The following is a 15,603-nucleotide window of genomic DNA, read 5'->3' as shown; positions in this document are numbered from 1 at the left end:
TTTTTTTTTTTAATTAAAAAAAAAAATTTTTTTTTTTTTTTTGAGAGAGAGAGAGAGGGGGAGAGAGAGAATCCAAAGCAGGCTCCAAGCTGTCAGCACAGAGCCTGATGTGGGGCTTGAACTCAGAAACAGCGAGGTCATGACCTGAGCCAAAGTCCAACAACCTAACCTACTGAGCCACTCAGGTGCCCCTAGAATGTTTTCTTTAACGAATCTGTTTAGATTTTCCCCCCTCTATGTAATCACCATGAATAGTTGGAAATATAGTTTCCTCCTTCCTCTTGACACAAACTGTCCTTGTTACATCGGGGGCAGACTTGGAAAAGTGTTGGCGTTTCACCTCTGTGTGACCCACGTGTATCATGTTTCCTGCAATGTGGTTCACATTTTAGAACTGAAGAAATAGAAATCTCTTTCTGGATGGAGGTGATGACAAAGAGAATCACGAACATCCCTCCCACCCCAAAAGCTTTGTTGCTTAAAGTCTTTACTTTTTTTTCTTTTCTCAGTGAAAAGACAATTATTCCATTATCCATGATTCATCAATTTTTAGGCTGTTATTCATATAAAAGTTTGAGAATCAAGCTGACAGGAAAATAGGGCCAAATCATTGATGCGAAGCTTGAAAACGATGCATAATTTGATCGCTCTGCGGTTTTCAGTGGACTAGAAAGCCAAAACGATCACTTTAATTCTACTGAATATACCAATTTTTGTCAAACTTTTTTGAGATGTTTTTGAATTTTACATTTTTGATGTTGCCTTTCTCCCCCTGCAGTACTGTGATTGAAAATAGCCACCAGTTTATTTGGGATTGCATTAAATTTACGTCAGCTCTCAACTGAAAGTTTCCATTTATAAATCCTGAAAAAAACTTTATATTAATCATTAATACAGATTAAAGACTGTTTTAAGACTTCATATGGTCCCAGTGATGGCTTTATACCAAAACTAATTTTCATTTTCCTATTGTGTTTGGAAGGGAGAGATTTGCATCTATGATCTTCAAGGTTTGTGTTCTTTTTACTCCTAAAAATAACTTTTTTTTTCCTAAAAAGGATTTTGAGAAGCTAGGCACCTCTTTATATATTTAGAGGTGACACAGAAAACTTTATTATAAATGTAACGAGTTGTAAAGCATGTAATTACCACAGATGCTGACGTTTTAAAATAAAACTCTTTAAGCATATCTAATAAAATGTAAACACTTGAGAAATGTGATACCCACGTTCATCCATTTAAACAAACAGCCAAAGTCTTACCGATCAAATCTCTTACGTAATCCCTTAAACTTTTTGAATTTATGTTTTGTGTAGGTCTGGAAAGATGAAGTGGCCCAGGGAGGTTAAGTGACTTGCCCAAGGTTACACAACACATATATGACAGCTCTGGATGGGAACCCAGAGTCACTGCCTCAGTCTGTTGTTTACCGTTATCATTAGCCCTTTGCTACTTACAGTTTGAATTTAGACAAAGCGTAAACTGTGCTTGTATGATCTGGTTACAACTTGTGCCTGGTGTGAATTTCTTCCATCTGCGAACGCAGACGTTTTAATGCTGTCACTAGAAGACCAGGGTACGGGATGGCCGGTCAGTTCCGTGCCCAGGAAATGTGTGCATTTAGAAAGGAAAGAGAACACATTTCTCCGTCTTTGTATTTAGCGAAATGTCATGAGCCGTTTTTGTGTTTATTACCTCGTAATCTCTCTGATGTAGGATAGAGAAAACCCACTTTCAGTAACTCAAATAAGCGAAAAATAAGGGGCACCTGGGTGGCTCAGTTGGTTAAGTGTCGGGTTCTCGACCTCGACTCGGGTCATGATCACGTGGTTTGTGGGTCCAAGGCCTTCATCCAGCTCCGTGCTGGCAGCGTGGGATTCTCTCTCTCCTGTCTTCTTTTGCCCCACGCGCACGCTTGCTTTCTCAAAATAAACTTTCAAAACAAAAAGAAAAGAATTTTTTGGGATATCATCGCTGCCAATTATCTTTATGTTTAAAAACAGGGAGACTGATCGCCCTGGGAAGGAGAACCAGCATGAGAGCTCTTGTCGGGGGAGCTTGCACTTGGATAAACCCTTTCGTGTAGGGTCCACTCTTCCAACAGCAGGGTGGAGCCACCAGTTTGACTCCTCCTTTTGAAAGACCTGACGGATTATGCGCTAACCGACAAAAGGCTAGAAAGACCTGGAGGAGGATACCGATCATTACCAAACGTTTTCCAGTGAGTAGAAAATCAATGGATTTTGAAAATATTTTCTGAATGATTTCTGCCTCTTGAATTTCGGAACTTACTACTCCGGACATTATAAAACGGATGTATTTACTGGGGACCTGGCGAGAAGGAAAAAAAAAAAAAAATTCCCCGAACTTTGGGCTGAAAACGTCCATTAATGTTTGTTACCAATCACGAACAATCAACGGTCATTAATTACCAAGAGTGAGGCTAGAACAACACAGGTTATGAATGTCCAACGCGGGACGAGCCACAGTAGACAGTTACTTCTGATGGTAGCTCTTTTTTTCTTTTTTGGACACCTCTTTTTCCTTGGCTTTTTCTCCTCTGCCTCCTTTGTCATATTCCTCCCTTCTTCCTGCACCCCCCATTTCCCTTTCTCCTTCTTTATCTTTGCTCTTCATCATCCCCTTACCACATTATTTCACTTCCTTTTCCTTTTCCCTATCTATAAACCTGCTAAGCGTGCCCATTGCCCCTAGTGGGTAAGTCTGATTAAGGGCTAAGAAGTCTCGCTGTGCCTTAAGAGTAATCAAGAATGGGGCTTCTGGGTGGCTCAGTCGGTTGAGCATCCAATTTTTCATTTCGGCTCAGGTCATGATCCCAGGCTTGTGGGACCACACCCCACGTTGGGCTCCATGCTGAGTCTGCTTAAGATTCTCTCTCTCTCTCTCTCTCTTTTCCTCTGCCCTTCTCCCCCATTTACACACTCTTTCTCTCTCTCTCTCAAAAAAAAAAAGTAATCAAAATTAAATAGAATGCTGAGCATTATTCCAGAAGAATTAATATCACAATAACATCTGTCAATTTCTCTACGTCACTCACAGAACCTGTCCCCCAGTGTGGAGGACTTAAAGCATTCGCGAGGAGGCACCAAGATTTATTATTCAGTGTATCAAACATTGTGCCATCCACTTAAGACACATAATAGATCTAGATGCCATAATTCCTACATGGAATTACGAACTGGATAAAGAAACAGAAGCTTCGAGAACTGTTTAAGGCTATGGACCAGGGATGACCCAGGCCTGCCTAGTTCCAAGCCTGTGCAAAGCTGTTTCCCTCACCCCTTAACTCACTGCCTCTAGGCACGTGGTCATCACAAGTAAATTCTGACTGAACTAGATTACATACCTCAGGTTGGTATTCCATGCAGGGACTATTTCCAGAAAACTTGAGCTATTACTCGGGCTGAACTGTGGCAAGATTCCAGTCTTCCGAAGGGTAGACTTCACCATTTCCTTTTGGTTTCAGGATATATTCTTTTCACTAGAGTCTGAAGGCTCAAACTGTGCCTTTTTCTTTGTAGGCATGTGTATATTGAATAGAAGCTGTTTATGGGAGTGCAAATGAACCCTCATTTAAATTCTTCTTTTTTCTTTCTGAGAGGGAGAGAGAGAGAGAGACAGAGATGGAGAGAGAGAGAGAGCTTATGCAAGCCAGGGAGGGGCAGAGGGAAGGAGAGAGAGAATCTTAAGCAGGCTCTGCACTGAGAGTGGACGCGGGGCTCAATCTCAAGGCTCACGATCTGAGCCGAAATTAAGAGTTGGACACTTAATTGACTGAGCTACCCGAGGCACCCCGAACCCTCATTTAAATGGAAGACTTTTTCTTTTTACATTTATTTCTTTTTGAGAGACAGAGAGAGACAGCATGATCAAGGGAGGGGCAGAGAGGGAGGGAGACACAGAATCTGAAGCAGGCTCAAGGCTCCGAGCTGTCAGCCCAGAGCCCGACGCGGGGCTCGAACCCACGACCCACAAGATCATGACCTGAGCTGAAGTTGGACGGTTAATCGACTGAGCCACCCAGGCGCCCCGACTTTTTCTCTTTTTAACTTGCCATGATACTCTGCTATAAACTACAAAGGTGACAATTAAGAACATACACACTCATAAAGTGAAATGTCAGAAATGACAAACGTTTAGAGCTTGCAGATTTTTTTCAGCTGTTTTGGAAAGGTGAAACTATGTCTTTCTCTCCCACATATGACCGTACGTCTATCACCGTGGTATAAAAGCTATTATATTCAAATTGCCCTTTTGTTTATTCATTCCATCCTGGCAACAAATATCTAGAAAAGAGCTATAGGCAAATGCGTAAATGATTGATACTGAATTTGCTATCCAAAGCACAAATCAAGTTATCTCCAAAGCTACTCAAATCCCTTTCCCACCTCAAACACAGATAATAAATTAAATTGTCAGAAACACTCTGTGGCTTAAACATTTGTTTTGAAGATTAAAGACAGGACTCGGCGCTACTGTTAGCAAAAAAATCACACAGATTCTCTTCTTTGGGGGATGGTGGCAATATGGGTCTACAGAAAAGGGAAAGACAGTTTAGAAATTTTCCCCCGTATCGGTATGTCTTGAATAGAGCAAAATCATTTTTCTGTAACTCTGAGAAGCAGGATCTATGTGGCTTTGGGGAAATTCATAACCCATTTTCTCACTTCTCTAGTGGGGATGGAAATGGTGCCTGAATACCAAAATTGTTGCGAGTATTAAATGTGATTATGCATGTAAACATCCTCACCCTTATTACACCTGACATGTAGTGCGGCAAGGAGTCAATAATGATTTGGATTTTAGTTATTACGTAGGAGAGGGGTGGCAGGCTAGGAAAGATTTGGAAACGCCTTCCATAGTGGTTATGGTCAAGTAAGTTCGTAAAATACACAGGAGCACGATGAAGGCTCTGAAAAGTCCTGCACAAAAGAATGCTCCCAAGTTTTATTTAACGCGACATGTTCCCATGTGTTTACCAAGGACAGCTTCTTGCACACGGTGCCCCCAAACTGTGATGTGAATATTCTATAGAAATTAAAACAGTGTTGGTACCCCAATACAAGCCCTTCCTTGCTGGTGATTCATCTTTCATCAATTGGTTCGTTTAGTGGGTGATGTTGAATTTTAAAATAAGGTATATGTTTTTTTTTTTAATAACAAAGGAGTTTGTAGTTATTACTGAAATTTTAGAAAGTTGGGAATATAAAAATAACAGTTAATTGTTTTAAGGCTTATCTCCGCCCCCCACCCACCAAAAAAAAAGTGTTAACATGAGGTGGGTTACCTTCTTTATTTTTCCTACCACTTAATTTTTTATTAGGATGTTTACGTATACTCATTGTGTAATATAAAATCTTGTATCTTTCCACTTAGCATTTTAACCAGTTAATATAAACTCTTTATAGACATTGTTTGTAAAATACGACACTGTTTTCAGTTGGGGTGCCATACCATAATTTACCTAATCATTAATTTGGGGTAATGTCCTTATGCTTTTACCTAATTATGATTCTTATAAACTAGTATTAAAGTCTCCTAAAATTATGGATTAAGATGTCTAAACTTTCAGGGATGCCTGGGTGGCTCAGCTGGTTAAACGTCCAACTTGGGCTCAGCTCACGATCTTGCAGTTGGTGGGTTCAAGCCCTGCATCAGGCTCTGCACTGACAGTGTGAAGCCTGCTTGGGATTCTCTGTCTCCCGCTCTCTCGGTCTCCATTCTGCCCTCTCTCAAAATAAATAAAATAGAAAAACTTTTAAAAACTTTCAGATATGAAATAACTCAAGGAAATAAAAAGGTAAACCAAAGTTCACTAACATTCTAACATTCAAAAAAAGTTTTCATTTTTAAAATTTATTTTAAATTTCTTTTTAGTATTTATTTATTTGGAGGAAGAGAGAGAGCAGGGGAGGGGCCGAGAGAGAGGGAGACCCAGAATCTGAAGGAGGCTCCGGGCTCCGAGCTGTCAGCACAGAGCCTGACGCTGGGCTCGAACTCGTGAACTGTGAGATCATGACCTGAGCCAAAATCAGACACTTAACTGACTGAGCCACCCAGGCACCCCTCATTTTGTAAATTTATTTTACAGAGAGAGAGAGAGAGTCCGTGAGTGGGGGAGAGGGGCAGAGGGAAAGAGAAAGAGAGAGGAGAGAGAGAGGAGAGAGAGAGGAGAGAGAGAGGAGAGAGAGAGGGGAGAGAGAGAGAGAGAATATCTTAAGTAGGTTCCATGTTCATCACAGAGCCAGACATGGAGCTCCATCCCATGACCCGGGACCAGGACCTGAGCCAAAATCAAGAGTTGAACATTCAACTGACTGAGCCACCCAGGTGCCCTCTGACTGACTGACCTATTTATTTATTCATTCATTCATTCATTCATTCATTCATTCATTTATTTATTGCCCCTAACATTTTTAAATTCTAAAGTTTTCTGCCCCATATTTTGGATAACTTATTCACAATAAAATCTAAGAACTAGAATGAAAGGAACGGAAGTTTACTGACTGATTGATTTATGTGTTCAGCAGGTACTTACTCACTTATATCTGGGCATCTGTCCCGGGCTTGGTGCTGTGGTTGGAATCTAATGGTATTTAGCCACGGATCCTGCCTTAGAGAGTGTGCTGTCAGATCTTTAAGACTCTGGATAGATATATAAATATGTCTCTCTCTATATAGAGATAGATAAATTGATTTCCAAAAGCACTGTCCCAGTTTGTACTCTAGCTGATAGTAATTAGATTCCCATAGCGATTGCAGAAATATCTAGAAAAACGTATCTAGATACAATACAGATATAGATACAGTTATAGATAGAGACATACAGATATATAGACATAAGTCTGGGAGAGGGAGGGAGCATTATGATGCATGCATACCTCACAGTCGTCTTCCTTCCAGATTCTTGCTTTCAGTAGTAAGTATACCTTTCCTATTTATCTAAAATATATGTAAACATCAGAATATCACTGCTGGTTATCTAATGAATGTTTTTGCACATATTTCACAAGATAGAGACAAAAGAAGAAATTCTTAAGTTTTTCATACGCTTTCACTGATATTGTCAAATTGTTCCCAGAGGCTCCAGAGGAAATCGTGCAGTCGGCCGCCAGATCCTAAAATTCTCAGCTCCGTTTTATTTGTAAAACTTCACTTAGTAAATAACGTTCCAGTAAACTCGAATGCTTCCCTTTCGTGCTTCGGAATTCCCACAGATTGGTGCCACCCGTAAAAGCTTTCCTTTGCTATGGCCATGGCAGCTCAAAGTGGTTTTTCCCTTCACGTCTCCCCAACGCAACCTCCAGATCAGCTTCCTCCTCTGAACCAGAAGCCTTTCTAGACTCTTCTCTAAGCCCAGGGGGAAAAAAAATCCAAGTTTTTGCAAACCATGCTTTTTCCTCCTCCACAGGATTCCAGTTCCAGTCAAATGCAAATATTCAGCTCCCTGTCTACACCCTTCACTCTTCCCCCTCATTCCTTGATTCATTGTGTCTCATTGGTCTAGAAAGCCCCACCGCACCCACACAATGGTAAGAGCTGTCTTGTGTTAACCATCTGCTTTGTGCCAAGAACGGAATTAGTGCTCCCAAAGGGTATCTCACTTACTTTTAACCATCACAACCTTTATTTCACATGGGAAACCACTGCAGTGGACTTAAGTGACTTGTCCAAATTCACACAACTTAAATGTAGAGTTCTGTCAGACTCCAGAGTTCTTGTGCCTTCAACCTCAGTACATTTCATGGTCCAAATGGTATTTGTGTTAATCTTAGATGCCACCAAATTCATGAAATCTTTTCCAACGTCCCAGTTAGAAGTGAGTTTTCACACCTTCTGAGTTCTTACAAATCTGACTTTATATCTCTAGCACACCATTGATTATGTTACCTCTAATTTATTTAGGTAATAAGTCTTCTTTTATTTACTCATTCGATATTTTATTAGCTTTGGGCCTACTGAATGACAAGGACTTTGTTAGCCATTTGTTACATAAAATAAACATGATCCTTGCTCTCAAAAAGCATACAATGTCGTCATGGAAACGAACACTAGGTAAACTCAAAATAAATATATAATCATACATTTTAAGTGCTATGAGGCAAAAGCATAGAGTAAAATGAGTTAATAAAGATCATAATGCATATGGGGATTGTTCAGAGTTGGCCTTGGTGAGGAAGTAAAATGTCAGCCGAGAAATCAAGATGAAATTAGTCAAGTAAAGAATGGAAGTGTGGAGGAACAGCATTCTAAGCAGAAGGAAAATCATTGGCAAAGGTTTTAAAGCAGAGAAATACTGTTTTCCAAGAATTAAAGGAAGATCATTCAAGCATACGGTATAGAGCTATGTAAATTGTCTGTGTGAACAGAGCCCCGTAGGGTTTTGCAGTGGTGGCCAGAACTCAAAATGCCTTGAGTGAACCAACGGAGTAGAAAAGCAGAATGGTATCGGTGTGAAAAGGAAAGCAAGGTCAGATCATTCAACCTTCTGTAGTACTAAGAGTTCTCATCTCCTTTAAATGCACATGGAAATCTCTCAACAGATTTAACTTGTGATTGCTGTGATCCAATTTCAGATGTTTTTTTATTCTTCTAGAAGGTAAACACTGTGGGTTGACACATCTAGGCATGCCTATTCTGTCTTTATTGTATTTTTATCTCCAAGTACCTAATATAATTCTTTGAGGATATTATTGAATACTTATTTCCTGAGACAGAATGAGTTACTGTCCTATCTTCTGGAACATACATGATCTGTCATCATAACCACGCTCTTTTCTCATATCCTTACACCAACTCTCACTGGAGACTATGTGTGAAATTCTGCACCTTCCCCCCCCCCCAACCCCAGGTGATATTTATTTAAATCCAGTTTGAACTTGATTTAACCAAATGGTTGACTTGGGTTCTTGATATTGTTGCCAGCTAGAAATGATTGCAAAGTACGGACGGATGTTTGGTGCAATGACCACTGCAACAGTCCACGTGTAAAAAAACTGTCAAGCTATTTATTCTAAGGCTACAGGTAACAGGAAATTCAGGAATGAAGTTTGGTGTTCCCTTTGATTCAATCTGTCACAACCTCTGCCAATCCCATTTCTAAAAGGGCTTACTTTACTTTCTAACAGATTACATATTGTAGCTCTTGGCCTCTCTGAGAGTACTTGATAAAGTTGAATTTGCAGCAAGTTAGAGGTTGGACAGATTAACAGAAGATTGTTCTTCCCCAAATAGAAATCCATTGCGTGGATCACTGCAAATTTCCTAGACTAGAGAGGAAAGCTTATTTATATTGCATAAACCAGTGCCAAAGTTAGTAATAGCTGTACTGGGAATGATTTGGAGACCACATTTGGGCTGAGGAAGTGATGCTTCTGCTACTTAGTAGCATCTGCCATTTGCCCAGAAGAAGGAAATGGCAGTGGGGTGAATGGTTATTTCTACCTAAATCCACTTAGAATACCCAGGACCTTGAGAAGTGTTTCTAGTATAGGAGAATTTAATCAAAATGCAAAACAAGGGGGGAATACAAACCAATATGCTTAAAGAATGGCCCAAAAATGTAATATAAAAAATGCAGTATGAAGGCAGCTTGTGAAGCTAAAATCAATATTCATTTATTTTTAAATGTTTATTTTCAGAGGGAGAGCGTGGGGGAGGGGCAGAGAGAGAGGGAGAGAGAGAATTCCAAGCAGGTTCCACGCTTAGCGTGGAGCTCAACACGGGGTTTGATCTTACAATCGTGAGATCATGACCTGAGCCAAAATCAAGAATCAGACATTTAACCCACTGAGCCACCCAGGCACCCCTAAAACTAATATTTAAAGAGTGCTATTAAATCAATGATAAACATGACCCTGACATAACTTTGGGTAATAAACCCAGGCAGGTACTGAATTGTTTTAATAGTCCTTTTCATTCAGTCTGCTTACTGAATTTTTTTTTAAATTTCTCATCATTGATAACTTGAATCACTTGGATTTTCACATGGAAAACCTGTAGGTAATTGTGACAAATTCTACTGCAACTTCCAAATATCTTTTTTCTTATCTTATTGCATTGACTAGAACTTCTAAAACAATATAAATAATGAGGAGAGAGTGTACATGCTTTTTCTGTTCTTACCATTAATGTAAATTCTTTTAATATTTTACCATTGAGAGTCAGAGATTACATTAAGAGTGACTTTTTAAATCAGAATAAAAATTAAATTTTATAAATAGGCTTTTATGATATTAATTGATATGATTCATATGATTTTTTCACCTTTGACTTATTAATATGATTAATATGTTTCCTAATATTGCTAATAAAGATTTGATAATGATATAATATTGATGTTGCTTTAATGGATATATCAATATTTTATTTAAAATTTTTGTTTCAATGTTTAAAAATGAGAATGACTCAAATATTTTATTTTCCTTAGAGATAGTTATTTGGTAAGAATATTGTGTCGATACTCTGAATGTTTTATGAAATTCTGTATTTTGTTGCTATTTATGTCCTGGAAGCAACTTAAGGCATTGGTTAAAATCTAGGCTCTCAAAAATCAAAAGTATGATATCAGCATAAAAACAGACACAGATTAATGGAACGTAACAGAGAACCCAGAAATAAACCTGTACATATATGGTTAGTTAATTTATAACAAAGGAGGCAAGAATATACAACGGAGAAAAGATAGAAAGGGAAGGGTTTGGAAAAACTGGATATCGATATGCAAAAGAATGAAATTGGACCTTTGCCTTACACCATACACAAAAATAAACTCAAAATAAATTAAAGGAATGTAGGACCTTAAAACATAAAACTCCTAGAAGTAAACATAGGGGTCAGTTCCTTAACATGGTTTTGGCAATGATTTGTGGGTTTGACGCAAAGAGCAGAGGTAATAAAAGCAAAAATAAACAAGGGAGACCAGATGAGACTAAAACACTTCTGCACAGAAAAGGAAACCAACAACAAAATTACCACCTATGGAATGAGAGAAGATATTTGCAAGTCATATATCTGATAAGGGGTTAATATATAAAGAGTTCATACAACTTGACAGCAAAACAAAAAACAAAGAAAAAATCTGATTAAAAAATGGGCAGAGGATCCGAATAGACAATTTTTCCCCCAAAGGAGTCATACAGAATGGCCAAGAGGTACATGAAAATGTGCTCAGCATAGCTAATCATCGGGGAGATACAATCAAAACCACAATGATATATCGCCGCATACCCGCTAAAATGGCTATCATCAAAAAGACAAGACGTGACAAGTGTTGGCGAGGGTCTGGAGAAAGGGCAACCCCTGTGCACTAATGGTGGGGATGTAAATTGGTGCAGCCGATGAAAACAGTATGGAGGTGCCTCAAAAAGTTAAAAATAGAACTACCATATGATCAGGCAATCCCCCTTCCTATATTTGTCTTAAACAAAATCATTACCTTGAAATGATATTTGCACCCCCCACGTTCATATTACAGCATTATTTTGAAACAGCCAAGACATGGAAACAGCCTAAATGTCCACCAACAGATTAGTGGATAAAGAAAATGCGAATATTGTTCAGCCACAAAAAAGAAAGAAATCCTACCATGTGCAGCAATGGGGACGGACCTTAAAGGCATTATGGTAAGTTAAATAAGTCAGAGAAAGAAAAATGCTGTCTGATCTCACTTATATGAGGAATCTAAAAAAAAAAAAATCTCTGAATTCATAGATTCAGAGAATAGATCGGTGGTAGCCAGAGGTGAGGGGAAGTGGGGGTGAAATGGGCAACGATGGTCAAAGGGTACAAACTTCCATATAGGTAAGTCCTGAGGATGTCACATGTGATGTACAGCATGATGACTATAGTTAACAATACTCTATTGTTATTCGCTACTGTATTGACGTTCAGGATTCACTCTTTTGGCTAGGCCCCTATTTCTCTGATGAGGGATGAATGTAAATGAGGCTACAATCAAAACCTTCTCCTTAATTCTTAAAATTATTGCACCATCTCCTGCTAAACACAATGGCTGCCCAACAAAGATCTTTAGACTGTCTGGCCAAGCTCGTTCTTGGTAATAAGATAGCTCCCGGTTATCTTTCAGTTGAGCAAGGAGGGGTCTGTGTTGTAGCCAACGCCACTGGCCGTACCTGGATTAATTCTTCTAGAGAGGTTGAAACTTGATTACATAAGATCACTGAGCAAGCCGTCTGACCTAAGAAGATGTCTCGCTCGGTGGGGCCTTTCTTTGACTTATCTGATTTTGATTGTTTTGGGTCTTGGGGACCATGGCTCCAAAGTGTGTTCCAGACATTGAAAATGATCCCATTTACAGTAACCAGAATAACCTTCCTGGTGCGTTACATTCTCGCAGCCGCTAACCACCACGCAAATAACTTCGCTACGACTGGAATGTCAAAACAGGAACAGAGAGGATGGTCAACCTAAAAACTGCTAGCCTCAAGTTGTAACCTGTTGGATATCACAGAGATTCAGCAGAAAAGAAGAAAAAAGGGGGGACCTGTGGACACCACACAAAGGACCAACAAAACCTACAAGAGCTACGGAGCAGGAACTGAGGGTGATGCTAACGTCTTAAGGTTTTTATCTCATCGCTCAGTCAAGCTGAGAGTCTGATAGAAAGGAGGAATTGTTAAAAAGAAAACCGCAGGCCCAAAATGGCATCACTTAGGTGAAGACCCCAAGTCAGTAAACCAGGCATAACACCTAATCTATAGTTTCAACCTCCCCCAGAAAAGAAGTCTTCACCAGTCGGGAATTTTCTAAGCAGCACCAATGAGTCCGTCATTGGCCATCCCCATCCCCCAAAGGAAGATAAGGTAATCTGCGTGAGGCCCCCTGCCCTTGCCCCTGAAGAAAGGGAGCTTGCCTTCGACACCCCTTTCTTTTCTTTCCTTTACAACTTCCTGGCTCCGCCCTTCTTCCTAGAGAAACCTTCCATTCTGTACCGTTCCTGGGAGTGCCTCTCCTCTTGCGAGGTGCGACGCTGCCCGATCCATGAATCATTTAACGCAGCCGATTAGATCTTCAAATGAAAAAAAGAAAAACGTGCTGATAGAGTAGATCTTGAAAATTCCCATTACTGAGGAAAAAAAAAATTGTAACTTTGTCTTGATGGAAAGGGATGTTCATTTATTCTGGTGACCCTTTCACAATATATACATGTTTCAACTCGTCATGTTGGATACCTATAACCAACGCAATGTTGTATCTCAATTATATCTTCAACATTTTTAGAGTCTAGTCTCTCAAGTCTGACAAATGCGGGGAAGCAATCCGATTCAATTATTTATTGTTCCCCATCTGTAAGAAAAGGGAAATAATGTTACCTACCTCATCAGATTGCCACTGTTAAGTAGGATCGTTCACAGGAAGTATTTACCAGCATTTGTGGCAACAAATCAGTAGCTGTGTAAAACACACACATCCACGCACTCAAAGAACCACAATAATTAAGAATGTATTGCATGCGATAAGCTTAATAAAATTTGCCATTAGTAACAACCTAATGCCTCTCGAACTCTTCATTTTTGGAAAACTTTTTCCTCTTTTTTTCTATATGTGTTTGCCTCTCAAGGCTCTCTGCCTCTTCTGTCTTTTTTTTTTTTTTAATATTTAATTTGTATTAGCCCGGATATCATTTCTTTCAGTGAGATTTTAAATATGCACCAGCGAGTTATACATAGCTTTTTTAAAAAAAATAATTAGCTGCTTAATCCTCTCTGACTCCATGGCTACATCTCATTTCTCTCTCCTAATAATGTTTTGTTCTTCAACATTGTCAGATTTGTCCAAATGTTTCCCGAAATTAGCTCTCGAATTCAACACTTAAACTTTTGGATTTCTTCTTTCAGCTTCCCAATTAATCACTTTCTAGCTCTATTGATTTCTTTGTCTGCTTTTGTTTATTTTATTTTCTGGAATGCATGGCCTCCGCCTGGCTGAGGACGCATTGTGGTGGGGTGAGGGGGCTGGAGAGGGGAGACACGGGTCCTCCTTTGCAGCCACTGTTTGCTTGAGGGCGTTTCTGCTGCCGTCCCCGGTATAGACTCTGGGCCACCGGATCTAGGATCACAGGGGAGAGGGGTTGCGTGAGAGGGCACGGAGCATCCTCTTGCTTATTACGTGTGGTCTTTCACCAGACCAATCAGAATGTGAGTTTTGAAATCAGACTCCTCGATTTGAGTCCGGCCTCTGCCACTTAGTATCTTTGGGATCAATTCCTTAACTTCTGGAAAACTCATTTCCTCATCTGCCAATGGGCATCTTTCTCCTAGGGTTATTGGAAGAATTAAATGAGACAGGGCAGGGGCTGTGTTTATCTCACTGATACATACGTGTGTGCGCATGTGCGCCTACGTATGAAGTGTTCCTTGAATTGGTAGTTCAGTACCGTTGCTTGAATGAGCCTTGGGCATTTGCTCCCAGCCTTAAAACTCTACGTGTTACCGGAACCCAATCTTGTGAGAGAGATTAAAGAGCTCACTGCACCTCTGCCGCTATTACGTGATAAAAATGATTGAAGCCACTTGCCAACATAAAAGTGCCTTGTGCACAGTTATTAATAATACTGAGCAGTGGCCATTATAGAAAACCTGCAGCTTTTATGCTTCCATAATTTTAGGCACGCTATCATCCTCTCAAGAAAGAAGAATCGCCCCCAACACAAATCCTACCAGCTCTCTATTTTCCAATAAAGGGCTCCTTGCAGATGTTGCAAACAATGGCCCCCCTCAGAGGTGGGGAAGGGATGTGGACGAGGAACATTTACCCTGCCCTGCACAAATCACCACACGTCGGGCTGTTTCCAGGCTGACGGCAAGATCTTCCCTGAACAGAGATGAGAAGGAAAGTGCTTCCCCTTCAACAAAGAGCCATTTCTGCAAAGGCACTTCTTGATGATAAAAATAGCATGAAAAAAATTACTTAGAGAGAAATCACCAAAATGGCCTCCCCAAAGCAAACTGCATCATGTTGAACATGGCAGGTACGGCCATAACTTGGTTTCAGAGAGGGTAGGTAGAGAAGATCGTTGAGCCTCCAGAAGCTTCTCTTTTTTTCAGGTAAGACTTTTTAGAATGGCTCCACCTGTTCAGGGGACGGGAATTATTGTTGATCATTCTGGATGGCTGTGCGTAAAAATTTTAAATTAGAATGTAGTTTGTTGGGCTTATAGCAAATATATAACGTTTATACTATAGATAAAACACAAGTCAACCTCCATAAACTGCCTAAAATTATGATCAGAAAATTACGGAGATAAACATTGTAATCATAACCGGGGCACCAAAAGAGTGCCCTGAGAGAAAATTACCTATAATAAGTTAAAACACTTGAATAGAAGGGTCCAGAGAGTAGAAAAGCGTGGGGGGGAGGGGCAGGTCAAGAGTTGTTTCTGACGGCAATCCTCTGGTAACATCCAGAGGGGGTTTGATTTTGAAGAGGGAGGTGGGGAAAGAAAAAAACACTCCATTTTAAGAAGAGACGGTTCTGTTTCTCCTCTTGGTCACTAAATAGCCCTAGGGCAAAACTCTCTTTTACAAAAGCCTTCAGTTGATTTTTTTCTTTCCTTGTTTT

At 39.9% G+C, this 15,603-nt stretch overlaps 1 long non-coding RNA gene across 4 annotated transcripts in view; it reads right to left on the bottom strand.

Annotated features, from left to right (window-relative positions):
• LOC122229862 overlaps positions 1–15,603 on the bottom strand; it is a 266,595-nt gene that overhangs the window by 18,334 nt on the left and 232,658 nt on the right. For all 4 annotated transcript variants that reach the window (XR_006207159.1, XR_006207158.1, XR_006207157.1 and 1 more), the window contains exon 5: positions 1,769–1,933. This is a non-coding gene — a long non-coding RNA (uncharacterized LOC122229862). The remainder of the gene's footprint in view (positions 1–1,768; positions 1,934–15,603) is intronic.

The sequence above is a fragment of the Panthera leo genome, chromosome C2 (assembly GCF_018350215.1).
Source record: "Panthera leo isolate Ple1 chromosome C2, P.leo_Ple1_pat1.1, whole genome shotgun sequence".
NCBI lineage: Eukaryota > Metazoa > Chordata > Mammalia > Carnivora > Felidae > Panthera > Panthera leo.
This window is presented reverse-complemented; position numbering and strand designations above follow the sequence as displayed.